This window comes from Myxocyprinus asiaticus, chromosome 27, assembly GCF_019703515.2.
Source record: "Myxocyprinus asiaticus isolate MX2 ecotype Aquarium Trade chromosome 27, UBuf_Myxa_2, whole genome shotgun sequence".
Lineage (NCBI taxonomy): Eukaryota > Metazoa > Chordata > Actinopteri > Cypriniformes > Catostomidae > Myxocyprinus > Myxocyprinus asiaticus.
The window spans coordinates 30,083,802-30,109,130 of record NC_059370.1 but is presented as its reverse complement, the minus strand read 5'-3'; the positions used below and the strand labels follow the sequence as shown (position 1 = coordinate 30,109,130).

Below are 25,329 nucleotides of genomic sequence, written 5' to 3'. Positions count from 1 at the left end.
CTTTACATGAACTTTGTAAAGTATCTGAGTTTTTCAACGTCTAGGGAAAATTATCGGTTAAAACTTGTGGAACACAAAACTGGTAGAACATCCATCCTCATTTGTTTTATACATTTAAATCAACATTAAAAAAAAAAAAGCTTTTATATATAAGTTTATTTTTATTTAAAAAAATGTATATACATCTATATTTATAAAATATATTTTAGATTTTATATGTCTAAAATGTCTAAAATATTTAATGGAGTGTCTATTTACGCAGTGCAAATAGCCCATCTTGTTGGCAGAGGCTATTTACACTAACTCTGCCCACCACTGCTCAGATTTTTCTCAGGTCAACTGCTGATCAAATGAAGGCGGGCATATTTGAATTTTTAACAGGTTAGACATTTAGTGGATTAAGAGATTGGATAACTAAGTGACTATTTGTACTCCAATAATCTGTTGGAAACACAAGTTTATATGACAAAATGCACCATCATATGCAGCCAGAGTAGCTCTGGGTGTAACGACAGTATGTGATTGTGTTGTCATGCTGGTGATCTGGGTTTGAATCCCACCCCTTGACATACTTTTTCCCATGTCTCTACTACTTATAGTAACAAAAGAGATTCCTCGCAGTGAAGGTCGGGGAGTTGATCCGGATAAAATGAACCATGGTTTTACTGTAGTAATACTGTAGTAAGTAACCATGTGTTTTGGTGGACTATATAGTACTAATGCACTAACCATGGTGTTACTACAGTAACATGTTGTTAATAGTAATTAATAGTAATCGTGTTTAATTTTGTGGTTACTATGATTTTAATAGAAAAATACCATGGTGATACTATGGTTACTGTAATAAAAACATGGCTAATTTTTGTAGGGTAGGGGTTGGTGTAGGGTGTCTGTGGGACTCCAAATAAACACAATAAAAATGTTTCAGTGATGCCACTATACTATATGTTAGTATTTAAACAGGGGTGTAAGAGTATCTGCCACTATTTGCACTAGAGTGCAAATAGATGCCTTTTGTTGCTTTTTACACTTAGTAAAAAATAGCCTCTGCCAATATTTAAATATATACACTGGCGGCAAAAAGTTTGGAACAATATACAGATTTTGATGTTTGGAAGGAAATTGGTACTTTAATTCACCAAAGTGGCATTCAACTGATCACATTTAGCATGATCACTCCTTGAGTAATCATGCTAAATTGCTAATTTGGTACAGAAAATCACTTGCCATCATATCAAACACAGTTGAAAGCTATTTGGTTCATTAAATGAAGCTTAACATTGTGTTTGTTTTTCAGTTGCCACAGTATGCAATAGACTGGCATGTCTTAAGGTCAATATTAGGTCAAAAATGGCAAAAAAATAAAAAGCTTTCTCTAGAAACTCATCAGTCAATCATTGTTTTGAGGAATGAAGGCTATACAATGCTTGAAATTTCCCAAAAACAGAAGATTTCATACAAAGGTGTACACTACAGTCTTCAAAGACAAAGGACAACTGGCTCTAACAAGGACAGAAAGAGATGTGGAAGGCCAGATGTACAACTAAACAAGAGGATAAGTACATCAGAGTCTCTAGTTTGACAAACAGACACCTCACATGTCCTCAGCTGACAGCTTCATTGAATTCTACCCACTCCACACCAGTTTCATGTCCAACAGTAAAGAGAAGACTCAGGGGTGCAGGCCTTATGGGAAGAATTGCAAAGAAAAATTGCCCATCCTTTACCCGTTACATTGGTGCCGAAACCCGGGAGGGAAGAGGGATGCGCTGTTGTCAAGTCCTCGCCACTGCCGTCCGCCAGGGGAGGAGCCGTGGCCATCCATCAGGGGACGGAGGAGTCTCTGCCAGCCGCTGGAAGTTGGAGGAACCGCTGCCATCTGCCAGGAAGGGGAGGAGCCGTTCCATCTGTCAGGGGTCGGAGGACATGCTGCCATCTGCCAGAGGAGAAGCAGCTGTCGTCCGGAGGTTTTCCCAGCCTGAATTGGCGGCGGAGGAGTGTGACAAGGAGGAGGGCATGGCCGGGCTGTAACGATGGACACCCAGTGCTGAATCAGCCCAATCAGCGGGAGAGGGATAAAGAGGAGCCGGGGATGCCAGAGAAAGAGAGACTCACACGGCCGTGCTGTCTGTGTGTTTTATGTTATGTTTAAGATTGTTTATGTCATTAAAGTTATGTTGACAGTTCTGCCGGTTCCCGCCTCCTTCTTGCCAATCCTTTACCCGTTACATTGGTGCCGAAACCCGGGAGGGAGGAGGAATGTGCTGTTGTGGAGTCCTGCCAATGCCGTCTGCCAATGGGAGGAGCCACAGCCATCCGCCAGGGGATGGAGGAGTCGCTGCCGGCCGCTGGGAGTTGGAGGAACTGCTGCCGTCTGCCAGGCAGGGTAGGAGCCATTCCATCCGTCAGGGGTCAGAGGACTCGCTGGCGTCTGCCAGGGGAGGAGCAGCTGTCGTCTTGAGGTTTCCCCAGCCTGAATCGGGCGGCGGAGGAGTGTGACGAGGAGGAGGGTGTGGCCGGGCTGTAACAATGGATGCCCGGCGCTGAATCAGCCCATTAGTGGGAGAGGGCTAAATAGGAGCCAGGGACACCAGAGAGAGAGAGAGAGAGAGAGACATGGCTGCGCTGTCTGTGTGTTTTATATTATGTTTAAGTTTGTTTATATCATTAAAGTTATGTTGACAGTTCTGCCAGTTCCCGCCTCCTCCTTGCCCATCCTTTACCCATTACAGTTACATCTATACATACATACATATATATATATATATATATATATATATATATATATATATATATATATATATATACTGTATATATAAATATATTAGTACTGTTGGCGATTAATTTAAAATATATAACGTGTTAATTTTTTAAAGGCATGTACCGATTTGACATTACATTCTCACATTTTATGCGGTTCCGTGTGAGTTCTGAACACTCGTTAGAGGGCGGAACCCTTGCGATGGGTCCAGCGGGGACATTACACTCGGTTACACACCACAAAAAAACACAAAACAGTGAGTCTGTGCTGGAGAAATGACCTCTTAGAAAACAAATGCTGATGGCACTGGTGACAAAAGTTAAGTTCTTTGCATCTTTTGTAAGTCAGTATTTTACCACATGGATGCTCACTCAAATTTAACATAATTTCAACGTTGTACCCGTTGCCATTAGTGTCAGCTAATGACTACCAGACAGTCTGGATGAATTATATTTCCATCGGCAGTGTCAGCGCTAAAAGAACAAGATGCGCTTTTCATATGGAGTTCAATGCGGTGCTTGCTGCCCTGAAACAAATCATGTGCATTCCATATTCAAAGTGAAAACACAGCCTGATGACTATAAATATAGTGGAGGATGAGGGTTTTTCATGTGCATTGCAATGCATAAGTAGTTCTATCAATCAGTCAACATCCCACATAGACTGGTAAAAGTTTAATGTTTCTATAATTGGTGCTATTTTAGTGAATTTCTGCTGTTGTACTGTGGAGTCCGGAAAATGTTAATAAAGCATTATTGTTACATATTGTTTTGTTATATTGTGTTATTCTTTCCAAAGAAGGAAATAAATGCATTTTGACATGAAATACTGTAAGTATATATAGAGTCAAATTTCAGCACTTTTAAAATCTGACATTAATCGCAATTAACTATGAAAAATCATGGGATTAATCGTGATTAAAACTTTTAATCTACTGTAAGCTCTAATATATATATATATATATATATATATATATATATATATATATATATATATATATATATATAAAAATATATATATATATATATATATATATATATATATATATATTTATAAATGTATAAAATATAAAAACATGATTCCAGGTTGTTTTTCACCAAGCAAAGTTTTAGCGCTTGATAAAAGGTAAGACAGTATTTTTCCCTTTTGCTCTGGTGTGCATTTTACATACATTATTTAGACAAGTTTGATTATATTTTAGACCATTTTAAGACAGATTTTAAACCATTTAAATATCAAAACAACCCAAAGAGGCTTCGCTGCTTCACAGAAATGTGAATCTGCTGGGCAGAGCGCATATAAAGTAGTGACAGTTTGATTATTTTTGTTTGTTTATTTATGTATTATTATTTATGTATTGTACTATTTTAGGTTCATAGCTCACTGTGCTCTTTATTTGCTGCTATTTGGAGTACTGTTTGAGAAAATTCCATTGCAATAAAAAAAAATTATTCTCGCATCCCGATTCCCGATAAAAAACGATTATACTTTCGTGAAACCTCACGGTTAACTGAATGTTAAAAACGGTAACCGTGCACATCCCTATTCCAAACCTGCATGCTGTTATGTTTTGAAAGGAGACATTTTTGAAGAATCTTCCTGCAACAACAGTTAATAACGACTATGGCTGTCAAGCTCAAAAAAGTACAAATAGCACTGTATGCATCATATCAATCCTAAATTCAAAAATGGCGTGTCATGTTTGGTTACGACACATGTGAGAATCAGTGCCATTTTTGGCATTGATGGCATCAACATGCCATTTTTTAACCTGTACTTAAACATGAGCTACTGTAGATTCATGAGTCAGATTATCAGTGAATAACAAATTAAATGTCAGTACTGTATGGTTTCAGAAGACATGAACTGCAGTGCACAGGTCATATAGATCACTTTGTTTTTCCTTTTTGGAGCTTGACAGCCTCTGGTCATTATGAACTGTTGTTGTATGGCAAGATAAATATTTTCTTTTGTGTTCCACAGAAAAAAATAACAGCATACAGGTTCGGAATAGTGATGTCCAGTTTGTGAACAAATCATTCTTTTGAACCGGTTCTTTTCAGGGAAAAAGTTGAATCAGTTGAATCGGACTGAATTGTAGTGCCTTGGAGGCAGAAGAGAACTAAGAGAAATTGAACAATTCTACACAGAATGACTTAAATACAGAATCTACTCTGACTTACTTTTGAGCTATAAAGAGATTTGGACTGGTGCCAGCAAGTCTGAGTTTCTCGCATCTGGCAAATCTTAACTGCCTTAAGAACAGAGGTAAATGGGGGGAGAAGCACAACAAAACCCCTCTCCTCTTTGATAAGACTGATAAGACCATTTACTGAAGAAACTTCCCCATGGTTGCCATGGGAATTTCAGAACAAAGACATTCTGTTGTTCTACAGTATAACCAACACTCTACATTTAAAATTATTACACTAATCATGAGGCATGTTTCTGGCTTACCATCTCACATGAAGCTTAATTCATGAATATTTGACATGGACTTTGGGCTTTTCTTATTTCACTACTATCCAAATATACAGCCGTGTGAAGGATTTTACCAAAAATTGACAAATGCATCTTATGCTGATGATGATCCTGACAAATATGTTTCTCATGTAATGTATTATCCATGTTTTAAACTAGCAAACTAATTAGTAGGAAGTTTTATCATGCATTATAACTGAATTATAACTGTAATTTAATATGAAAGTACAAGTGTTTGGTATGTAATTGATTATCTCTTAAATTCCAGAATGATGGTGTGAAGTATATTCGGGTCATTTGCAGTTATAATTTTCACATGAAATTCATGATTAAAATGTTCATATTTGAGCGGGAAACTGACAAACCTTAGAACAAAGGCCATAAATTAATTATCTTGAGGGGATGACACTTTGACCACAGGCCCTCTGAAAGCCACCCCTGATTGGCTTAGAGCCTCTTTGGGGTGTGAACAAAACGAAGGGGTTAAAAGACCAGCCTGGACAACCCCGCTCTCTCTCTCTTCTTCACACTTTTTTGATATCTGTCCTGGGAAGTCCAGAGTTCTCCCTTGCAGGAGTCCTCGCCTCCAGGTCTCTGCCTGGTCATTCCATCACTCATCCATTGAACCAATCAAAGGCCTCCTGGAACTGAACCAAGCCAAAGGACTTCTAAGGACTTCAAGAATTCCACACACCAAACCATGCACGCAATGCAGTACAGACCTCCAGACTTTCGCTGAAATCTGGTGCTTTCTTTAATATAATTTGAGTAACCCAATCTCAAATTACGGCATACTAAATGAAGTTCTCAGGGTTTGTTCAAGGCAAGGTCTACAGACTTCATAAAGTTCATTTTTCTGTTACAGACAATTGTCCATTCATCTTCTGTAAAAGCTCACTTACTAACCCGTGTTTATCTTTGTTTGTCTATGTGTTAGTTTAGTTGTTTGTAGTAGATTAGTTAATAAAGTCAAAATATTACAAAATAAAGTTTGTATTCAAAGAGAAGTTGATTGTGTATTTGATTAAATTACATTGGTTCCTTGAGATCTGTCATAAACAGCTCAAAAACTGTATTTCAGTCTATTTGTGATATTACTTTCAATGGCCATGAAAGTAATATTACTGTAAGAATTAATCTTACATTCCGATCAACTCATCGCTGGGCGAAAACTTTGATCGGATGTAAACATTGTTTACACAGTTCACAAATCGGACTGAATGCTTCGTTTCCAACAGTTCTCGTGTCAAAAGTACAATGAGTCACTCACAGCAGTTCTTGGGCCAACAGTATTCCGAATTTTTTGGAGGTGTCCGACATACTGAGAACTGATGAGCTGATGATACTGAGCATCCATGGGCCATGTGATTAAGGGGTCACAATGTTTGTTACTGGATTATTTTGCTGAACAGCAAAAAGTATAACAAATAAAACATACTGGAAATATGTTTATGACTTAATTGTATGACGACCATCATATCAATGTATGATGATCTGGTTGCAGCAGTTCTCAGCTCAACACTACACTGACTCAGTCGCAAGTCGTGACAGCTCTCGATACATTACACTGAACAGAGAACAGTCTCTTTCGGACATACTGAGAACTTATGAGCTGCAAAATGTACGTTTCTATAATAAAAAAATAAAACGTACTTATGCTTATGACTTGATTTTGTTTTATTAAATAGCATTTAATCAAAGCATGCTAAAATTTCAGCTGTAAATGTAAATGAAGTTTACTATGCATTGAGTGTAGGTATTGGGTGCTTTATGTGAAAAATATAGGAAACATATTTAAAACCTAATAAATATTGGTCAGTCATTTTCAATGGACAGGATTGCTGAATGAATTAGTGATGACAAATAAACACCCTTATTAATAACTCAAAAGAAAAATACTAATAATCCACAATATGTGCCCACTTGTAGCTTTATTTGAGTGTTTAATCATGTATTCCATGTCGCCGGGTTGATAGAGTTCTAGTGACGTCATTACGCGATGACCTAAAAGAACTGTTGAATCATTTTTTTGAACTGGTTCATTGAACGAACTGTCCGAAAGAACCAGTTCGTGGAAAAGAATCAGACTTCCCATTGCTACTTCGGTATGTGGGTGAGTAAATCATATTATTCCTTTAAATTACTAGAAAATATTTTTACAGAGACTACAATGATTACAACACCGTTGGATATGAGTTATAATACTAATATGGTCACTAAACACTACTAACGTCAACAAATTTGATGAATATAAAAACGTTTACCATGATGTCATGCTCTCCCTGTAAATACAAAGTATTTACTACCATCTTAAAACTAACAGTCAGTGCAACACTCTCTGAACGCTGAGCCAATAGGAACATACAGTATTAGTAGAATGGCTCAGCACATGTAGAGTAAACATCCTTACAATCATGTCACTTCTACCTAGAGAGTTTGTTTGTGCCACTAATGGCATGTATACTGCAGGGCAAACCTTTGGGTATGATTCTTCCACACCAACACACATACAGTGAGTGAAATTCACGGCCATATTCACAAGATCAGAGAGCCAGAGGAGTGCAAAGAGTAGTTCTCACTTCATGAATTCCTATACATCCGTCACTGCTTTTTTTCCTATTCCTTTTTTTTTTTTTTTTTAAGCAATGCACTATATGATATTATCTCACTGTCACTGTTTAGTGTCATCCTGGCTAACAATTCAACTGTTTGGTTGCAAGATAAATATGATATCATGTCTAACTGCAGCATGAAATTAATCAAATCACTCCCAAAATAACATTTGTTTTAATAAAATTTTATTCCATAGCATCAATCCCTAAATTAAAAGTGAATAGATAAAATGAATGTTCCAGTACCCTTACTCCCAACCACTTGAATGGTGTCTGTGAGCAACCCCTTCAGTTTGGCAGCACAAATTTACTGATTGTATTCTGATGTTAAATAATATTCTGACTTGAAATAAGCAAAGGTTATTTGGATGTTACCACATAAAGCATCACTGTGGCAGCGGGGGCATGGTCAAACGTCTGCACAGAGAGAGAGAAAGCGGTAAGGGTGCATACACCTGAGCCAGATTATGATTAACACCTGTTTCTAGTTGCAGTGAACTTGGGGAGAGTGGTATAAAAGGACCACGCCACCGACAAGAAAGAGAGAGAGAGCCAGAGGTCTAGAGTCCCGCTGAGTAGTTGATGTGTTAATGTGACGCTAAAGAGTCAATGTGACGCTAATAAGTTATTGTGAAGCTATTGAGTTATTGTGAAACTGTAAGCTCAGAAAGTTGACAATTAAAAAGCCTTACCTGAGACTGAAGAAACCCGGTTCCCTGTGTCCTTCCCTCCCTGTGTGAAGTTTTGCTACAATCACATTTTATGATGAAAGTTAAAAAAAAGTCAGCTCTCAGTTCATAGAGTGAGGAATGTATGTTACAGTATGTCTTAGTTTACAGAACTAAAGTGATCTTGGCTTTAACCTATTTTTTTTTTCTTAAGCCACAAATATCTTTAGTCTCATAGGTATCTGTTAAATTTAACCAATATACTTTAATGAATCTCCTTCAAATCTACTCTGAGAAATATTTACTGTAATAAAAGTGTGATAACTAGCCTCTGTGCACTTCACATACTGAAAGATAGTTAGTTCAATCATAAAATTCCAAGCACACTACTTGAGGCTCTGTGGAGAGTTCAGATTCTGATGTGATTCAGCAAGGAACTGTAATCAGATATGATGCTTAAATTAATCTGATTATGATCAATGGATTCAGAGTTGTGCCATAACAGTGCTGTAGGCACTGCACACAATCACGCATTAACTTGTCATGCAAGTGACATCCCTCGCTCAACAGAGCATTGTACACCCAAGTGCAAACATTAGAAAATGCAATAATTTAAAGCTAAGGCACATCCCTGTTTACTATCAATTCAAATGGTTAAAAGAATAGTTCACCCAAAATGAAAGTTCTTTCATCATTTACTCACCCTCATGCCATCAGAGATGTGTATGACTTTCTTACTTCTTCTGATCACAAACAAAGATTTTTTTTAAGAATATCTCAGCTCTGTAGGTCCTCACAATGTAAGTGAATAAGTTGTAAGTTAATGTAAGTTGTGTCACTTCCTGTTCCTGTTGCTGGCAGCACGCTGCACGAGTGTTTGTGGCTTGCTAGCTTAAACACTCGTTAGAGACACGCATCCAAACACTAGTGGAGGTCAGTGAGAAAGAGCAGCCGGTAGATACTGTTTCGGACGCGGGTAGTACAGAGTGCAACACACACACCTTGGTTCCGGCTGATGAGTCACCACAGAAGGGCGTTTGGGTGATGTCTCGGTGGTATATTAGCTCAGCAAAGCAACACCACTCTCCCATTCCTGTTAGGGTTTCCATTCGATTCTCCCCACTCAGTGATGCACCCACTGAGAATCATGTTGAAAGAGCCCTTGTTATTGGTGATTCTATTGTAAAAAACGTGGAAACAGAGACTCCAGCCACTATTGTTAAATGCATTTTAGGTACCAGAGTGTCTGACATCAAATCAAATTTACAAGTGCTGGCTAATGCTAAACATAGATTCTAAAATTGTTATTGATGTCAGCACTAATGATGTCCGGCTTCGCCAGTCAGAAATCACTAGAGATAATGTTAAAGAGGTGTGTCAATTTGCAAAAACGATGTCAGACACTGTAATATGCTCTGGCCCCCTGTCTGCTTGTCGTGGTGACGAGGTTTATAGTAGATTAGTGTCACTGAATGGCCGGATGTCTGAGTGGTGTCTGGAGAACAGAACAGGATTTATAGATAATTGGAAGAGTTTTGGTGTAGACCTGACCTGCTAAAGAGAGATGGATTCCATCCCTCCAGGGAAGGTGCTGCTCTCCTCTCTAGTAATTTGGCTCATAGTCTTAATAATGATAGTATTTGACTAACTGGGGCCCAGATCAGGAAGCAGACAAACTGGCTAATCCGAACATCTGCTAGCTGCCTTGCAACGTCACACAGGTCACATAAATTACAACACATAGAGACTGTATCACCTAGATATCATATAGAGACTGTGTCTGTTCCCTGAACTACCAAACACAAAACCCTCATTAAATCATTTATAAAAAATTGGATTAAGGACAAACTTGAACAAAACACCATAAAGATAAACACCATATAAAGATAGGGCTACTAAACATTAGATTCTTTCTACCAAAGCACTAATTGTAAATGAAATTATTACAGATCATTGTTTGGATGTGCTCTGTTTGACTGAAACCTGGCTTAAACCAGATGAATATATTAGTTTAAATGAATCTTCTCCCCCAGGTTATTGTTATAAACATGAGCCTCATCTGAAGGGTCAAGGAGGAGGTTTTGCTACAATTTACAGTGAAGTTTTTGGTGTTACTCTGAGGACAGGATATCAATTTAAGTCTTTGAACTAATAATATTTAATGTGACACCGTCAGATATAGATATAAATAAAAAAAAACTCTGTCACCTTTTACCCTTGCTACAGTATATAGATCACCTGGGCCTTATTCTGATTTCCTTGGTGAATTTGCAAATTATTTATCAGATCTTGCAGTCACTGTAGATAGAGCTTTAATTGTTGGTGACTCCAACATTCACATAGATAATGAAAATGACACATTGGGATTAGCATTTATCGATATTCTCAACTCTCTTGGAGTCAGACAAAATGTGACAGGACCAACTCATCGCCATAATCATACACTAGATTTAATTCTGCCATATGGGGTTGATGTTGATACTATAGAAATTCTACCACAGAGCGAAGACATCTCAGATCATTACCTTGTCTCTTGTTTGCTGCGATCAGCTAATGAACTATTCTTTCGACCACTAAAGACAGCTTCACTAATAATCTTCCAGAATTGTCTCACATACTCAGTAAGCCAAAAAGACTAGAAGAACTTGATGTAATAACAGAAAATATAAATATTTTATATGGTACAATGGTACAATGATCACACTCATGCTCTCAAGGGAGCAGCTAGGAAAAGCTAGTGGAAGAATACAAAATTAGAGGTATTTCACGGTGCATGGAAGATAGTGTCTGTAGCTACAGACAGGCACTAAAAGCTGCCAGGTCAGCATATTTTAGCAAACTCATACAAAATAACCACAACAATCCTTGGTGTTTATTCAGTACTGTGGCTAAATTGGTTAGGAATAAAGCTGAACCAGATATTCTGTCGCAACACAATAGTAATGACTTCATGAATTTCTTTACTGATAAAATTGAAATAATCAGAAATAAAATTAGAATTATGCAATCAACTGTCACAGCATCTCAGAAAACAGTGTCTCATAATTTTCCTCATGAGCAACTTCAACCCTTCGCTGTCATAGGTCATGAAGAGCTAACAAAACTTATAAAAAAATCAGAAGTCACAACATGTATGTTAGATACAATACCAACTAAGCGCTTAAAAGAGGTTTTCCCTGTAATCTCAAAACCTCTTCTTAATATTATTAACACCACGCTATCCTTAGGACATGTCCCAAGAAACTTTAAAATGGCAGTTATCAAACCACTTATTCAGAAGCCACAGCTTGATCCTGGAGAGTTGGCTAATTACAGACCGATTTCAAATCTACCATTTATGTCGAAAATACTAGAAAAGGTAGTGTCCTCTCAACTATGTTCATTTCTACAGAGAAATGGTATATATTTCAGTCAGGATTTAGGCCCCATCACAGTGCAGAGACTGCACTTATCAGAGTTACAAATGACTTGCTCTTATCACCTGATCGTGGCTGTATTTCTCTTCAAGTGCTTTTAGATCTTAGTGCTGCCTTCGACACGACAGATCATGACATTCTCTTGAATAGGCTGGAGAATTATGTTGGCATTAGTGGACTTGCATTAGCATGGTTTAGGTCCTAGTTATCAGACCCATACCACTTTGTATGTGTAAACGAGGAATTGTCAATTCAAACAAAAGTTAAGTATGGAGTGCCACAGGGATCAGTTTTAGGGCCTCTGCTTTTCTCCTTATACATGCTTCCCCTGGGAGATATTATCAGGAACCATGGAATATGTTTCCACTGTTATGCTGACAATACCCAACTTTATATTTCTTCTAAACCCAACAAAGTTCTAAATTCTCTAAATTAGCAGAGTGTATCAATGAAATCAAAGATTGGATGGCCAGAAATGTCCTTCTACTCAATTCTGACAAAACAGAGGTACTAATTATTGGACCAAAAACCTCTAAAAATAAGCCGCTAAAATATAATTTGACTTTTGATGGTTGTACTGTTACGTCGTCTTCTCAGTGAAGAACTAGGGTGTTATATTTGATACCGGGCTGTCCTTTGAAAAACAAATTTCCAATGTTTGTAGAACAGCATTCTTCCACCTCAGAAATATTGCTAATTTACGACACATGCTCTCTGTTGCTAATGTCAAAAAACTAATTAATGCGTTCATGACCTCAAGATTGGATTATTGTAATGCATTACTGGGAGGATGTCCGGCAAGTTCAATAAATAAACTTCAACTGGCTACCAGAGTGCTGACTAGAACCAAGAAATATTATAATATTAGTCCCTTTTTATCGTTGTTACATTGGCTACCTGTTAAATTTCGTATTCATTTTAAAATTCTGTTAACTACATACAAAGCTTTGAATGGTCTAGCTCCACAGTACTTAAGTGACCTTCTGACACGCTATACTCCATCACAAATTTCTGGCTTGTTAATAGTTCTTAAAATATCAAAATCCACTAAAGGAGGTAGATCTTTTTCCTATTTGGCTCCTAAACTATGGAATAGTCTCCCTAACACTGTTGGTCTAGACTAAAGACTCAACTATTTAGCCAGGCATACACCTCATTTATCCATCAGCTCACAATTAGGCTGCTTTATGGGGCTTTTCCACTGCACGGTACGCTCGACTCGACTCTGCTCTCTTTTTGGGGTTTTCCACTGTGGATAGTACCTGGTACCTGATACTTTTTTAAGAACCACCTTGGTCGAGGTTCCAAGCGAGCCGAGCTGATACTAAATGTGATGTCAAAACCCTGCAGATCACTGACTGGACAAAGAGAATCGTCACTAACAGCATCACTGGATTTGCGACACGGGACATCAACCCACTAGTTAGCAACAGTGACAGCAATATCATTTGTTCACACGACTTTCGAATTGTAAAAAGAAATGGCTGTGCGCAAAACCACGCCGTGGTCAATAAACGAGGTGCAGACGTTCCTCTCGTTAGCGACGAACGAAACGATGCGAAACAAAAAAGTCTTTCAGGAATTGTCTCAGCTGGTCGGACTTACCAACAGTGTAGGGAAAAGTTTAAAAAACTACAAATTGACTATAGAGCCATCAAGGACCACAACAGCCGGAGTGGTTCAAACAGAAGAAAGTGGAAGTGGTTCGATCAAATGGACGCTATCTATGGCAATAGACCGGCGAGCAATGGGAGGCAGAGTGCCCTGGACTCTGCGTTGTTGGTGTCCACGATGGAGGATGGTACGTTTTGTTACATATTCTGCTTGAAAGCTTCACTTTATTTAGTTGACCAGCTACTTGAAACCTTGCTTCTAAAACAACCAGGCCAAATTAACTGTTACACTTGTGTAAAATCACCATGCAACAACTGCTTTATGCAGCACAATGAGCTAGTAGCTAACAGCTAGCGGTCGTGTTATTGTTTATGGTCAGTAATGTTTGTGTCACGTTTAAGATGACGTCACGGCAGTAGAGGCGGCGCAACTATGACGATCAGCCTATAATCCCACCCACATTGAGGTGGCACTAAACTGCAGTGGAAAAGCAGCTCAGAAATGTAAAGCAAGCAGAGTCGAGTTGAGTTGAACCGTAACGTGCAGTGGAAAAGTGAAAAAGCTCTGCTGGAACCAGAAACATCCATCATGATCTATAACTCTGCATAAAATTGAATGGCATCTACACTAATATTATTCTGTTTGTTTCCATTCATATCCTGAGGTTACCAAAGCCAGCCAGATCCAGCTCCGTTCCTGCTTGGTGTCAGACTCTACTGCTACGTGTCTCTGAGTGATGACGACTAAATGCAGCCGGTGCTAGCCAGACATCACTCCAGTGTTTTACAATGGACTTCAGAGGATGAACTGATGCCAACTCCAACTGTAAGACATCGGATACTTCATATGCCACAGCCTTGGACTTAGGATGGACCCCACCGAACCTCACCAAAATGACCTGCAGGTTGAACTGCGATGCACCTCATTGATCTCTGCCTGCATCACCTTTGTCTATTGATGGACTACACTCTTGAAATGGAATACATAGACTATCATTTAATTGCCAACAAATGCCTTCATCAGCCAACTAACAAAGGACAATTCATCTATGTGAACTTCTTTTTAACACTGGACCTTAACACTTACTTAGTTTACTAATCTTAAACCATGACCTGCACTGCATATAAATAACTCATATTGGCATTATATTCATGCTGGTTAGCCAGAGGGGAACTGGCCCACACAGTGATCCTGGTTTCTCCCAAGGTTATTTTTCTCCAATAACCAACATCTTATGGAGTTTTGTGTTCCTTGCTTGCTCACAGGGGTTCTAAATACAATTATTATATAATTATTAAATTTTTATACACAATTTACAATCATATTTAATCAAACTACACAATGATCACTCTAAGACTTTATAGATATTACAGTTTCATTTTTTATTTTTTAATGCATGATTTTCTGTAAAGCTGCTTTGAAACTATGTGTCTTGTGAAAAGCGCCATACAAATAAAAATGACTTGACTTGACTTGAATGGTGACCAGAACTTTGAAGTTCCAAAAATCACATTAAGGCATACAAGTCAACAATTAGCCTTCAGTGGTTAAATCCATATCTTCAGAAGCAACATGATAAGTGTGGGTGAGAAACAGATAAATATTTCAGTCCTTTTTTTGCTATCAATCTCCACTTTCACTTTCACATTGTTCTTCTTTTGTTTTTGTCGATTTGCATTCTTTGTGCATCGCCACCTACTGGGCAGGGACGACAATTTATAGTAAAAAAGGACTTAAATATTGATCTGTTTCTCACCCACAACTATCATATAATTTCTGAAGATATAGAGTTAACAAGTAGAGTCTTGTGGATTACTTTCATGCTGCCTTTATGTGCTTTTTGGGGCTTACAGATTTTGGTACCCATTCACTTGCATTGTGAGGACCTAATGAGCTGAAATATTCTTCTAAAATTCTTTGTGTTCAGCAGAAGAAAGAAAGTCATACATATCTGGGATGGCATAATTGTCAGTAATTTTCCTTTTTGGGTGAACTATCCCTTTGAAGCCATTTGAAATGGAACAGTGCAGATTTACACAACAGTTAGTTCCGTTCTCTAATCTGATTGGGCAAGCTGCTTTCCAAGAGTGCTGGTATTTAGTATAACAGCAGTGGAATGCTTCACTGTTTATATCATTATTTATGTACAACTCTATTTTCACTGCCTTACAGAACTACAGTATTTCAATAGAAAAGCAAAAATAGACAAAAATAGAGTGAAAAATAGAAAAAAAATAGCAAAGACAAATTATTAAATAATTATAAATATTGTGTCTAAATGTAAGCTATACTCAAAATTAACTTCTTGTTTATAGTACTGTTTATAAAATAAATACCATGCTTCTAATCGTACTGTCATACAGAATATTCAGCACAACACCACTCTTGCTTGTATGAAATTGCTCAAATAAAACATTGTTCAAAGGAAGCACAGGTAATTGAGCTTAAATCTCATGGTTTCAGAACGTAATTGAGTATTCAGAAGTCATTCAGGTCTCTATGATATATACTGTGAATGTAACTGTCAGAGCCTGGAAGTCTGCAGATACATTCATCTTTGAGGTGACAGGTCTCTTTCCATATAAATCATATACATGATTGTGATATAGCGCTTCTATTCTTTTGTTGTTCTTTCCATTCATTCTACTGTGCCCTTGAGCTTTTCAACAGTCAAATGCAGCTAAATAAGAACACATTTCCATAACACTGTGTGTGTATTCATCCAACTGAAAGTAAAAAAGTCAGCTCTCAGTTCATAGAGTGATGAATGCATGTTACGGTATGTCTTTGTTTACAGAACTAAAGCAATCTTAGCTTTAACCTATTTTCTTTTTTCGCAAACCACAAAGATCTTTGGTCTCATTATAGGTGTCAGTTAAATTGATCCAATATCCTTTAATGAATCCCCTCCAAATCAAAGCAACCAGATATTAAAGCAAATATCATAACAATGGTCAAATTGTGGAATATTGGCTTCTAATTATTTCATGCTGGGTCTCTCTTATTTTATATTCAGTCTTTGTAAAATAAACACTCTATCACCCCTGCTAAGTATGAATACAGCACTAGAGAGAAGCTCCAGATAACTACTGAGTTCAGAGAAATATTACGCTTAAATCAATATTTTACTGCTATGAGATCCTGGAGGGCTGTTTCTGATGATACTGCCATCTTCTCAAACATCATCACTCATGTCCCTCTGCTTTATATATCTAAAGTGAAGCGGAGTGGAAAAAAGAGTGTGAGGAAGTATTTGGCATGTCCTTGTATTTTGCATATTCAAATTTAGCTCACATCTTGACAGTGACACGTCACCAGTTGTAAGGTATTTTATGGTAATACCTAGATAAGGTATTAAAGGTAAAAATGAAAAATCACCAAAAGTACTTTTCAGAGAGGCAAGTGACAAGAAAATGTCTTGGAAACTGATGGAGGGAACGAGATGTTGTGTCGATGTAGTGACACTAGGGGTTCGCTTTTGAGAGCCCCAATCACCTTTGCTTTATTCAGAAAAGGCCAATGAAAATTGGCGAGTGGAATTTGCATGCCACTCTCCACCCCGGACATATGGGTACAAAAGGAGATGGCGTGCACAACTCATTCAGATTTGTGCTGAGGAGCCGAGAGAGAGTCCCGGCCATGTCAACGGTCGGTTCAACGCCGTGGCAGGAGGGTCTCATTCCCTCCAACAGAGAACAGAGTTTACATCAGTAACCAAGACGTTCCCTGTCTGTCACTCACTCGACATTGTGTCGATGTAGTGACACTAGGGGTTTCTATACAAAACAGGGGGCTCTCTGTAAGGCAGGTAGGACCACAGAGAGATCCCAAGAGGGAATCAGGCACGGCCAAGGGGGATTTAATCTCCTCGCACCCTTGAGGAACCTGGTGATCAGGTCATACTGCCGTGAGGGTCTCCCATCCAGTGTGTCATGATATGCTGTTATAGCAGCCACGTACACCTTCAGGGTGGAGGGAGACAGCTGTCTCTCCAGCCCCTCCTGTAGGAAGGACAACACAGGCCCGACCGTGCATGTCTGTGGATCTTCCCCGCGGGAGAACACCAATTCAGAGCGTACAGCCGCCTCGAGGAGGGGGCTATGGCCTGAGGGATCGTATCTACCACTGCTGGCGGAAGGCATGGAGACTCCAGAGGTCTGGCCATGGGTGCCGGAGCGTGCCCTGCCCCTGATTGAGAAGGTCCTGCTTCAGGGGAATATGCCAGGGAGGGGCTACTGCCAGGAGCATCAGGTCTGAGAACCAAGTCCTGTTGGGCCAGTACAGCGCAACCATCAGGACTTGCTGCCCATCATCCCTGACTTTGCACAACGTCTGTGCAACGAGGCTCACTGGGGGAAACGCGTACTTGCGCAGCCCCCGAGGCCAGCTGTGCACCAAGGCATCCGTGCTGAGGGGAGCCTCGGAGCCTTCCATGACTTCACCAGCTCCTCGTGCACTTCCGGCAAGAAAGGCACCGGGGCATATGGCCGCACCCCGAGCCCAGAAACCAATCATCCAGCCGTGAACACTCAGGGTGGGGTGGAGGGTTCCACTCTAGCCCGATGTTTGCAGCCGCCTGGGCAAGCACGGCTGCCAACTCAGCGTCTGCTTTGTCCTGAGCTCTACTGCCCGAGAGCAGGAGCTCAGTAGACTCGTCCCCTTCTGAAAGCAGGAGCCCACCCTCTGAGGCTGCGACCAATAACTCATCCTCGTCGTGAGCCCCAAACAAGACATTAAATCTGCCCTGCGGCAGACCGCCTGCCTCTATCATGAACTCTACCGGGCAGAACGTGCGTGCTGGGAGGTCCGCGGGGACTGAGCCGGTGGAGAAACTCCCATATCCACATCCAAATTGCCCACTGGCGCTCACTGACCCAGCCGCCTGAGATTCAACACAGGATGGACCAGGTCGGGAAGCAGCCGCGGTGGCTCTCTGCTTCACAAAGAAGGAAGAGAGCCACGACCGCAAAGTTCTCATGGGCAAGTTCTCACAGTGAAAACATGACCCATCCACAAAAGCAACCTTGGCATGTTGGCGACCCAAGCACCCGAGACCATCCGGTGGGGAGAGATAACAGCCACACCCAGTAGCACAAAGGCGAAAGGACATCTTTAAAAAGACACCAATTGTTTGTGCGAGCTCTTTTAGAGAAAATATACTCTTTTGAATATACTCTTTTACACCTGTGGACTTAGCCGCCGAAGAGCCCAGGGGAAGCACAACACTCGACCGTGCGAGGGTGACCACTGATGCGCACCGTAATTCCAGCGGCAACAGCAAAGTGATGGGACGAACACACACATGCGCTCGGCTCCGAAGAACAAGTCTGAATGAGTGGTGCACACCATATCCTTTTAGGGTGTGTTCACACATGCAGGTTTGGTTCGATTAAAACGAACTCTGGTGTGATTGTTCTGTTAGTGTGGTTCATTTGAACAAGTGTGAATGCTGTCACCCAAGCCTTGGTGTGCACCAAACAAGCGGACCAAGACTGCCTGAAAAGTGGGTCTCGGTCCGTTTCCAAACGAACTCTGGTGCGGTTCGATTGATATATGAACGCAGTATGGGTCAAAGACGTCTAAACAGACCAAAAACAGGAAGTAATTTGCCAAATACTGACCTCAAGCATACCTGGTTCTTCTCATCATAGGAGCTATGTTGCCCATTACAGTTTGGTACAGGCGTCGGAACCGCCGTCAGCCGTCCTTGCAGCATATCTTCATTTGTGTGTGCAACGGAGGAATTCCTGGTGCTGTTTTGACTCCTTTACATATTTTATTAGCTCTTCGTTTGTTCTCAGCTGGTAAAAATACCACCATATATACATATATAAATATAAAGAGTGCATTTCGCCCAGCAGCCAGCATTGTTTTGGATGATCGGCAAGTTCCGTCAAAAAATATATGTCATAAAAGCTGTCCAATCAGGTTGTGACTTTATCCTGATGCCTTTGGTTTTGTATCATTAGGTTCAGTGTTAAAAATGCCAGTGTGAACGCTAAGCGAACCAGGACTAAATGTATAATTTTCTTTTTTGGTCCAGACCAAGAGAACCAAGAGAACCAAACTACACGCCCTTATACCCGTATGTCCGGGGCAGAGAGTGGCATGTAAATTCCACTTGCCAATTTTCATTGGCCTTTTCTGAATAAAGCAAAGGTGATTGGGGCTCTCAAGAGTGAACCCCTAGTGTCACTATATCGACACAAAGTCGAGTGAGTGACAGACAGGGAACAGCGGTGTTCATCTGTACCTCAGTGACATATTTAGAGCCACATAACATTATCTCTGTAGATAATAAGACCAGTGCGGAGACAATCAGGGAGAGATATGACATTTGATATTAAGTCATCTGCCACAGTCAAACCCAAATAATGTTTTACAGTCTAACCTTGCAAAAAACATTGCAGGAATACTGAAACCAATTCAAAGCCAATAGAAGCAAACTGAACATCAGTATGCATACGTAGGGATGTTGCTCACATGCATTGACAAAAAGTTTTAGTACGAGCCACACAGTTGGCACACAGAACATTCACATTTTGTTCTACCAATTGGATACTAGACTGAAATCTGTATCTGAAATCTGACACATTGGCAGAGAAGGGATTTCAACTGGCTATGTTTAAGAGTGGATGAGCCAAGAGTGGTTCTTTAAAAGTGAGTCAGTCTGTAACTGAGCTCTGCATCAGTACAGTGCATCAGCAATTGCCCATTCATTAAGACAGCGAAACAAGCCCAAAGGCAGGCCGAGAGGATGTGAACTCCAAAAGAATAAATGAAGCTTCATCTCAAATAGCAAAACATTACTGAGCTTCCCGTGGGGCAATGCAGTATGATATCAAGACTTCTAAATGTAAGGTGAAAAAATAGTTTACAGTATATGTCCCTGCAAAAGCTCATGTACATCTTTGTGATTTTAATAGTTGTTAGATTGATTTCCATCAAAAATTATGATGTGTGATAATATTGTCTTATGCATTCATTAGCTTGTCATTCCAAACCAACGTACTTTTTTCCTTCAGTTAACCACACATGACAAAAGAACCTGGTTTGAATGTGTAATTGCTTTAATGAGATTTGGCAGCATTTTCAGTTCATACAGACCTATGGTCTTAAATTTTGGTCATATGGCTTCAGAATATTTGGAATACAGTGCATTAGTCATATTAATAACTACTTTTATGGTACTTTTTGTCCTTTCTGGAGCTTGACAATCTGGATCACCAAACACTTTTGTTGTAAAACAACAATGCTGATATTCTGCTAAATGTCTCCTTTTGTGTTAAAAAAAAATCTTGCAGGTTTTGAACAACAGTAGGCAGGGGCTGACTGGGAACAAGAGAAGGGGGGGGGTGGGGGGTAATGCATTTCACTGTCCCCTTGTGCATATTGTGGCCCCCTTCATCATATCACAGCCCACTTTGGCACTTCCGTCCCTGACAGTAAGTGAGGAAATAATGACAGAGATTTCATTTTTTAGTTAAATATCCCTATAAATTTTAATGTAAACATGCTGAATAAACAACTTTTTTATTGAGTTTCAACAGCATTTCCCAAATTGTTAATTTATAATGAATCATTCAATTTAATTTAATTGTATTTGTTGCAAGGCAGCATCATGGACAGCTGCTGTCCCCATTTGTAAATCACATACAGTATATATTATGTATGTTTACATTTTCACAGATATAAAGAAGTCACATTCATATATGCAACATTTATTTTAAAAATTCTACAAAGATACAACCTACTGTATATTTTATATATACTATTTTTATTGTATACAGTGTATTCTGTATTGTGTGTATGTGTATTCTATATTGTGTGTATTGTATACTGTACATTGTATATTATCATTTGTATATTGTGTTGTGTGGTATTATGTGTATATTAGATATGTAAATTGTGTTGTGTAAATCTGATGTTTATTGTAAATTGGTATATGTCTCATCACTGTCATGATTGCTATGTTACTCGGAACTGCACCCAAGACCTTCACCCACTATTGCACTTGTATATATGGTTGAGTGACAATAAAGTGATTTGATTTGATTTGAAGATGTCATTTTCCCAAATATTATTATTATTATTTTTTTTACCCCAATTTGGAATGCCCAATTCCCAATCTGCTTTTTTTAAGTCCTTGTGGTCGCATAGTGATTTGCCACAGTCTGGGTGGCAGAGGACAAATCCCAGTTGCCTCCGCGTCTGAGACCGTCAACCCGCGCATCTTATCACATGGCTTGTTGAGTGCGTTGCCATGGAGACATAGTGTATGTGGAGGCTTCACGCCATCTACCGTGGCAACCACGCTCCCCACTGAGAACGAACCACATTATGGCGACCACGAGGAGGTTACCCCATGTGACTCTACCCTCCCTAGCAACCGGGCCAATTTGGTTGCTTAGGAGACCTAGCTGGAGTCACTCAGCATGCCCTGGGATTCGACTAGTGAACTAGCGAACTCCAGGGGTGGTAGCCAGCGTATTTTACCACTGAGCTACCCAGGCCCCTCAGTTTCCCAAATATTAGTGGAATCTGAATATGCACATATCTTTATGTTCATATATGGCAATATATCTGACTTCTGTATAGGTCTATATTTACAGCATGTACCCTAACAAACACATAAACGTGATTTTTAGAAGCTTTTTTAAATCAAGTGTTCACAGGAAAGACTCCTGTCCTCATTCCACCCATAAAGAGCCAGCTGAAACATTTAGTACACGTTGGGATCACTGATATGGGACCGTCTGCCTGTCTTGTGTCATATAAGATGCATACAGTACAACATCAGGGGCAGGGGTATAGTCTCATTGGCAACTGGATAATGTAGGTACACTGGCTGTGTTGAAATCAGTCTTAACTATCAGCAGGGAATGGTTGGTCTGAATAATCCAAACAGACAGTGGTGCCATAGCAGATCAAGTCTTTAAGGTTGAGAGGCTTAAATAAAACAGATAGCCCACAATGGGGGAGAGGAACCACTTTGTTTCAGCACAGAAGGACAATCAGGGGGGAATGTGTGTGCACTTGTGTGACTGTGCATATGTGTGTTTGTGAATTACTACAACTTTGTATATAAGGCGGAATGATTGCTAACTGAATATTCCCACTGAGTAAGTGGGCTTCACAACAGGCCATGGGAGGCTCTTTCAGTAGTGAGAAACATAATGAAGCACACATTCAATGAGGCTAATGGAACAATTACTGGGTTAATTTGACCCACTAATACTGCACTGTACTCAGTGGGAGCAAACATCGCAAAACATATTTCAATGTCTGAACACTAATCTCTCTTTTTCAGCATTGTCCACATTTTCTGGCACAGTCACATCAGTTTGACAAAGAATGTTTGAAACATGATAAATCATTGTAGCCGGAGAATAACAAAATGACACTTGACAATACATTTTACTTGAGAAAACTAGCATACTAGTTTATCAATACCTTGATGCAATATAACTCTTTATGTAACTATATCCAGTAAATTTAACATGATCTATTTACATAAGTATATAACTTTATTTTTTATTTTGTTTTAAGCGCATGTGACATTCAAATTCCTGAATGTTTTAGATTGAAATATTATAATAATGCAATATGTTTATACTTTAATATGCTAACATTTAAACTTTTAACCCTTTTATTTAAAGCAGCGGTAACACTTTACAATAAGGTTCCGTTCGTTAACATTAGTTAATGCATTAGGTATCATGAACAAACAATGAACAATATATATTTTTTCCAGCATTTATTAATGTTTGTTAATGTTAGTTAATAAGAACACAATTGTTCATTGTTAGTTCATGTTAGTTCATAGTGCATTAACTAATGTTAATGAATGCAACTTTTGATTTTTTAAATGTATTAGTATATGTTGAAATTAACATGAAATAACATTAATAAATGTTAGTTCATGTTAATTAATGTTAACAAATGGAACCTTATTGTAGTGTTACCAAAGCAGCTGTTTGGTCCACAACTCCATAACTGAGAACATTACAACCAAGATGTGTAACACTGGAGAAACAAGAAGAAAAGGTGTCATAATAGACTGAAAGGCATACACTAAACTGCAGGGTAATACTTTACATGTCAGTGTTTCACATATTACAGATTAATATAATTAATTACATTTGCAGTAATAATAACATCAATATGCAAATGCAATCTGCACTGTAAAACATGGCAACCTGTAATGTTTACCTAAAGGAGCTATTTCTACCTGATCTAACCCTTTAAATGAATTTTGTTGCTTATGTTTTCAGGTTGATTCAGTGATGTTAAATAATACTTAAGACTTGAATCAAAGGAGTTATTTAGATGTTACCTCATGAAGCACATTTTAAGGTTAGCTTTATAATGACACATTTAATTTTTCATTAGAATTACTCAATACTGAACACTGACAACTTAGAATGTTAACAGTAAAATGAGCGACTGCAGATATGAAGGCACCAAATGAAGGCATTTACAATAAGCATTGGACAATCTACATCATTACCAATTTCACCAGTTTTTTTTATCCTAGTAAAAGTAGTGCTGTTGTAGTTCTCACCCCATTGCCACAAACTTTACAGTTGGTAGACAGAAGGTCTAATATGCAAAAAACAGTGGCATATGTATCGGTGTGACACCGGTGATAAGCTCTCCATCCACTCACAGGCAAATGACTGGCCTGTTCAGTTTTGTTTGATATTGGGCCAATTACCTGAAGCCTCTAAAAATAGTCTCTTGTATGATTCAGGACAATAAAAAAGGCTACCCTGTCAGGAATGACAGAAAACATGACAGGATGCTGAGTAAGAAGCCAGAGCTTCCTGTTTGAGTCACAAATCTTCCTGATTTGTGGAATAAAACACTACACCATGTTACAGTGTGTTGCTGTTTATTTACATTTGTAAATACTGAGTAAAACACATGCACTACATATACTCAGCCTATAATGACATTGTGGAGCAGTAACACTGACTAAGAAATGTGCACTACCACAACCATTAATAGTAAACAGGGTGTCCTGTGTAAATAACGTATTGGGGGCAGTTCACACCGAACGTGCTTTTAGTTTACCATGTAAACATAAGCTAAATTGACGTCTTTGAACGTTGCGCCGCATCTCGCCATTTTTTCAGCGTCAAGTTTAAAGAGCATCAGCTTTTCTCAAGACACCTGCGTTCTGGTATATCTGTTGCGTTACGGTGTTTTTTGTTTTTGTTTTTTTTAGCTCAAGAACGTTCGGTGTGAACGGCCCCTTATGCTGTCAGTGTGTCCAAACTGGCAATACAAAACATTCGCGTCCAATCTATTCCATACGCTTTAGTTATAGAAAATCTAATATCACACACAATCAGCTGACGATGTGCTGATCAGACTCTTATGAATCTGACTGTAATAAGATTTGATTAGTCCATTAATTGGAATCGAAGTGTCCAGATGTGCACATGTCCTGAACGCATCTCTGGAATTTTATTGAAAGATATCACTTCATGTTTCAGCGTTGTTTAACATTACTGATAACAAAAAGTCCAACATAATTAAGATGTTTGATACCGATCGAGTGAGACAGTAGCGTCTTTCAAATGAGTAAAATCGATCTTTAATAACGCATTTGTGTGTGCATCTCCAGCAGCGATTGTTTTATTGAAAATGCACCCACAAAAGAAAGAACTTTCAGAAAGTTTAAGTGGATAAAGAGAAAGCGCTTCGGACAAAGCTAAACCCGTTTCAGAAAGTTTGGTCTGATCATCTCAAATTTTCATCTCAAAGTTGCG

At 39.1% G+C, this 25,329-nt stretch overlaps 1 protein-coding gene across 1 annotated transcript in view; it reads right to left on the bottom strand.

The window, feature by feature from the left end:
- Window positions 1-25,329, bottom strand: part of LOC127417941 (melatonin receptor type 1A-A-like) — a 29,518-nt gene that overhangs the window by 3,804 nt on the left and 385 nt on the right. The window lies entirely within an intron of this gene.